At 39.7% G+C, this 5,830-nt stretch overlaps 2 non-coding genes across 2 annotated transcripts; both read left to right on the top strand.

The window, feature by feature from the left end:
- Positions 1-1,126: 1,126 nt before the first annotated feature.
- On the top strand, positions 1,127-1,231 carry LOC131189451 (U6 spliceosomal RNA). Its single transcript, XR_009153054.1, has one exon. It is a non-coding gene; the product is annotated as a U6 spliceosomal RNA (small nuclear RNA).
- Positions 1,232-3,006: 1,775 nt separating this feature from the next.
- LOC131189371 (U6 spliceosomal RNA) lies at positions 3,007-3,110 on the top strand. The gene has a single exon (XR_009152985.1). It is a non-coding gene; the product is annotated as a U6 spliceosomal RNA (small nuclear RNA).
- The last annotated feature ends 2,720 nt before the right edge of the window (positions 3,111-5,830 follow it).

Here is a 5,830-nt window from a genome sequence, read left to right as displayed (position 1 = left end):
ATTTTTGTACCCTCCAAAGGGAGTCTTTCTTGGAAGACTGCTTGCCCAGGAAAAAAAAAAATACTGCCTTTGAACTTTCTTTTTGATCTCGCAGAGACTCCTTTTCTCATGAGTCCAGTGGAAAAGAAACACAAGTCCATTATGCCTGTTACATATGCAAAGAATGTAGAAGGCTAAGGAAGTTTTGACCGCTTCTGAAGCAAAGAAACGGCATAGAGGGAACCGAATGCCAGCCAACCCTCTCAAATTAAAAGTTACCCATCTAAGATGCAGTGGGGCTCTTGAAACACTTTTCAGGCTTGTGGGGATCTTTTCTATCAAATAGGGGAGCATACTATCATCCACAAGCCGCATGTTCACTTCTACAACTGTTTAAATGTGGGGTTAAAAAAAACACAAATGTCCATTGGGAAACCTGTGAAGTCTAACTTACTGAAATAATTTTGCGCTCTTGCACTTGCACTTGCCTTTTCAGTCTCTGAAATATTGAGTTCCACATCTGTTTCAGCATGAAGACTTCAGGGGGACAGGGACTCTATAAATAAATGACATCATTCCTGCACTGATGCGCAGCTACTTTTTTAAAACAAAATCCTCTAGTGTGTAAATGGTAATACAGAAGGCCATGAGGTAGGCCTACCTTTCAAGGCCTACTTTGTGTGGTGGAGCCCATGGGTCAGTGATTCGACATATAACTTACATAAAACCATTTTTCCTGGTGGACTACCAATTGCTGTGAACTGGAAGATGACATTTAGAGAAAGTTCTCCCTCCTTGAATACCTCCCTATATTAAAAAGTCGTTTGCAAGTTGCATTATTCTCTCCTTGTTTTGGTTTCCCATAATTCTGTTTTACTAATTGCTTTCTATGAATAAAGATATAGACCGATATACATCACATGGAAAGATAGTCTGCTGATATTCTTATTCCAGCACTGATGGATGCTTCTTCCCTTGGCATCTCCCTAATATAAGATAAATACTGTAAGTCTCTGGTTATGATGAAGAAAAAAAAACTCTCAAAGATTCAGAAAATATTCTGGCAGGGCTGGCTTAAAAGGTCCTGTATATACACTCAAAATCAACAATTAATGGGATCAGTATGAATTTTGAAGGTATCTTCCTTAGAACTTTCCAGGTATTCTTAATTTTTGTTGGAATGATACAGAGAAAATTAGTGTGGCCCCTGAACAAGGATGGCACAATTTTTTTTGAAGCGTTGGGGTTAGAGTCATCTAAATGAAAAAAAAACACATGAGAAGATGGCATGATGCTACATAAAACACATTGAATGACATTTAATTAGAAAAAATGTGTTTAGCCTCTAAAAAGGTCCCACGGAAATTCTTAGAAAATAAAATATAGGGTGCTTTGTTTAGAAGTTCGGCCATTGGCCACAAGAAAAGACAATGTCTAAACCAGTGGTGGGTTTCAAATTTTTTTACTACCAGTCCTGTGGGTGTGGCCTGGTGGGTGTGGCATGGCTTGGTGGGCATGGTTTGGTGAGCGTGGCAGGGGAAGGATACTGTAAAATCTCCATTCCCTCCCCAATCCAGAGGAAGGTTACTGCAAAATCCCCATTTCCTCCCGATCAGCTGGGACTCGGGAGGCAGAGAATAGAAGGGGGCAGGGCCAGTCAGAATTTTTACTACCGGTTCTCCGAACTACTCAAAATTTCCACTACTGGTTCTCCAGAACTGGTCAGAACCTGCTGAAACCCACCTCTGGTCTAGATAGGATACTAGATAGCATAACAATCAGGAAACCAATGAGAGCAACTCATTGGTTCGCTTTCTGATTGAATATATGTTTTGAATTGCCATTTTATGATGTAATGATCTTCCTTTGCAGCCAGTTTATGAGAGTGACAACATGAACTCAATATTTTAAATGTGCATTGGCATTGACTGGGTGGAGGAACAGAGGTTTGAAATGGACAAGACGGTTGGCACAGCAACACCTTCCCAGCCCTACTCACTTTGTATATACCTTGGCACACGTAGAAAAGCAGCCTGGGTCATGTCCTCCATCTTACTATTCTGAGCTCCCCTTCCCCTAAGACCTCAATGCAAATGTGCAAATCTAACAACCCATATTGTTTGCGTCTGAACAATTTGTTTATTTTGCATTGCACCCTTTCGGTCAATTTGCCGTTTTAACTGTAGCTTTCCCACCCACCCACCCTTCTTTTCAGCTTTACGAATACACCTAGCAAACCATAAATCAGTGTTTTTCACACCACAACGTATATGCCAGCTGTGTTTGTTGAGATGCAAAAAGCCTGAGAACTACTACCGGCTGAATTTTTTTTTTTTTTTGCAGCTTAAACATTTGCACTTGCACTTGCCTTTTCAGTCTCTGAAATATTGAGTTCCACATCTGTTTCAGCATGAAGACTTCAGGGGGACAGGGACTCTATAAATAAATGACATCATTCCTGCACTGATGCGCAGCTACTTTTTTAAAACAAAATCCTCTAGTGTGTAAATGGTAATACAGAAGGCCATGAGGTAGGCCTACCTTTCAAGGCCTACTTTGTGTGGTGGAGCCCATGGGTCAGTGATTCGACATATAACTTACATAAAACCATTTTTCCTGGTGGACTACCAATTGCTGTGAACTGGAAGATGACATTTAGAGAAAGTTCTCCCTCCTTGAATACCTCCCTATATTAAAAAGTCGTTTGCAAGTTGCATTATTCTCTCCTTGTTTTGGTTTCCCATAATTCTGTTTTACTAATTGCTTTCTATGAATAAAGATATAGACCGATATACATCACATGGAAAGATAGTCTGCTGATATTCTTATTCCAGCACTGATGGATGCTTCTTCCCTTGGCATCTCCCTAATATAAGATAAATACTGTAAGTCTCTGGTTATGATGAAGAAAAAAAAACTCTCAAAGATTCAGAAAATATTCTGGCAGGGCTGGCTTAAAAGGTCCTGTATATACACTCAAAATCAACAATTAATGGGATCAGTATGAATTTTGAAGGTATCTTCCTTAGAACTTTCCAGGTATTCTTAATTTTTGTTGGAATGATACAGAGAAAATTAGTGTGGCCCTGAACAAGGATGGCACAATTTTTTTTGAAGCGTTGGGGTTAGAGTCATCTAAATGAAAAAAAAACACATGAGAAGATGGCATGATGCTACATAAAACACATTGAATGACATTTAATTAGAAAAAATGTGTTTAGCCTCTAAAAAGGTCCCACGGAAATTCTTAGAAAATAAAATATAGGGTGCTTTGTTTAGAAGTTCGGCCATTGGCCACAAGAAAAGACAATGTCTAAACCAGTGGTGGGTTTCAAATTTTTTTACTACCAGTCCTGTGGGTGTGGCCTGGTGGGTGTGGCATGGCTTGGTGGGCATGGTTTGGTGAGCGTGGCAGGGGAAGGATACTGTAAAATCTCCATTCCTCCCAATCCAGAGGAAGGTTACTGCAAAATCCCCATTTCCTCCCGATCAGCTGGGACTCGGGAGGCAGAGAATAGAAGGGGGCAGGGCCAGTCAGAATTTTTACTACCGGTTCTCCGAACTACTCAAAATTTCCACTACTGGTTCTCCAGAACTGGTCAGAACCTGCTGAAACCCACCTCTGGTCTAGATAGGATACTAGATAGCATAACAATCAGGAAACCAATGAGAGCAACTCATTGGTTCGCTTTCTGATTGAATATATGTTTTGAATTGCCATTTTATGATGTAATGATCTTCCTTTGCAGCCAGTTTATGAGAGTGACAACATGAACTCAATATTTTAAATGTGCATTGGCATTGACTGGGTGGAGGAACAGAGGTTTGAAATGGACAAGACGGTTGGCACAGCAACACCTTCCCAGCCCTACTCACTTTGTATATACCTTGGCACACGTAGAAAAGCAGCCTGGGTCATGTCCTCCATCTTACTATTCTGAGCTCCCCTTCCCCTAAGACCTCAATGCAAATGTGCAAATCTAACAACCCATATTGTTTGCGTCTGAACAATTTGTTTATTTTGCATTGCACCCTTTCGGTCAATTTGCCGTTTTAACTGTAGCTTTCCCCACCCACCCACCCTTCTTTTCAGCTTTACGAATACACCTAGCAAACCATAAATCAGTGTTTTTCACACCACAACGTATATGCCAGCTGTGTTTGTTGAGATGCAAAAAGCCTGAGAACTACTACCGGCTGAATTTTTTTTTTTTTTTTGCAGCTTAAACATTTGCACTTGGCAGCTCATAATTTATATATATATATATATATATATATATATATATATATATATATATATATATATATATATATATATGCAAATGATACTCAATACTCCCTGTTGACACTTGGTTTTTTGCTTCTCAGGGACAGGGTTTCCCTATCAAGCACAAACATACAGATTGTGGCAAGTTCTCAAAACCATAATGAAATCTCAGCTACGTGATGTAACGAGAGAGGGTTATTTGTCAAGGACAGATTGTACTGAAAGACTAGAGTCCCACGGTGGAAATGGGAGTCCTTGGTATGGCTACAAACACAATAAAATTGAGATCAGGCTATGTCGATACCCACACGCACATCTCACTAACAACAAATCAATCTTCTCAAAACAGAAACAAAAACTTTACTTAATCTTAAGACCGGCGAGCAAAACCGTTGTCCTGAGAAAGGGGATGTATGATGTATGTAGAAACAAATTTAAAGCAAAGGGTTGTTTTCGATAGATTCTGAGAGCACCGTCAGTGAAATGCTCAGATCAGAGCAAGAGGGTCATGTTTCCACTCCTACTGATTTAATGCTGACTTGACTCTTGTGAGATGTTGAATCTTTCTTACAGCACTTTCAGAAAGTAAGACTACGCAGGCCAGACATTATTTAGGAAAACCAGATCCCATCAGGCCGGCTGAGCAGTCGAACCGAATGGGGAATTACCAACCACTGACTGCTTGATGTATTGGTGAATTCCCTACAGGGGCCTGAAGTTCTAGAAATACATATGGCCTCGATTTTTCCCAGTTTTCTGTAGACTAATCAACTGTCAAGGATAAAAATTATTTTAAAATAGCCAGTAGACTAAAACAGTAGGACTCTCCTTTTAAAACCTTTTTCAAGATATAGACTGAGATATGACGACTCCCAATAAGCTCAGATTAAATATCATAGAGCACAGAATAACAGAGTCGTAAGGGACCTTGGAGATCATCTTCCAACCCCCTGCTTAAGTAGGAGACCTGATATCATTTCAGACAAATGGCTGTCCAATTTCTTCTTAAAAGCCTCCAAGTGACGGCGCCCTCACAACTTCTGAAGTCAAATCACTCCATTGGTTGATTGCTCTCACTGTTAGGAAATATCCCCTTAATTCTAGGTTGCTTCTCTCCTTGGATTACTTTCAATTTAATTAAGTTTAATTAAGTTAATTTCAATTTAATTAAGGAACAGGTCCATAATGACTAGTCTAACCATGTAAGCAAATGGTTAACATCTAGCACACAGTATTGCTAGTAGGTTGGATCAACTTCTGAACCTTGGCTGGACAATGCCATTTCAGGAGATAGTTTGGGAGTTTTTAGAATTAAATCTTTGGAACTGATGCTTCAGTAGCAAGGTTTTACTTTTCATAAACTCTAAGGCAATCTGCTCCCTCTTTGCTTAATACCTTTGTTGGATTACTTGGTGTCAGTAATTCCTAATGAACCCCCTGCTTCTTTATGGGTATTGCTTCAAAATCAGTCCCATAAACCATATGCCCAGATTACTTTAAATGCCCTGCTGATAATATACTGTATTGGTAGTTAACACTCAAAAACCTAAGAAGCCCAATGTCTCTCCACACACATAAAAATTT

The sequence above is a fragment of the Ahaetulla prasina genome, chromosome 1 (assembly GCF_028640845.1).
Source record: "Ahaetulla prasina isolate Xishuangbanna chromosome 1, ASM2864084v1, whole genome shotgun sequence".
Lineage (NCBI taxonomy): Eukaryota > Metazoa > Chordata > Lepidosauria > Squamata > Colubridae > Ahaetulla > Ahaetulla prasina.
The sequence above is the reverse complement of the archived record's forward strand: the minus strand, read 5'-3'. Positions and strand labels throughout refer to the sequence as shown.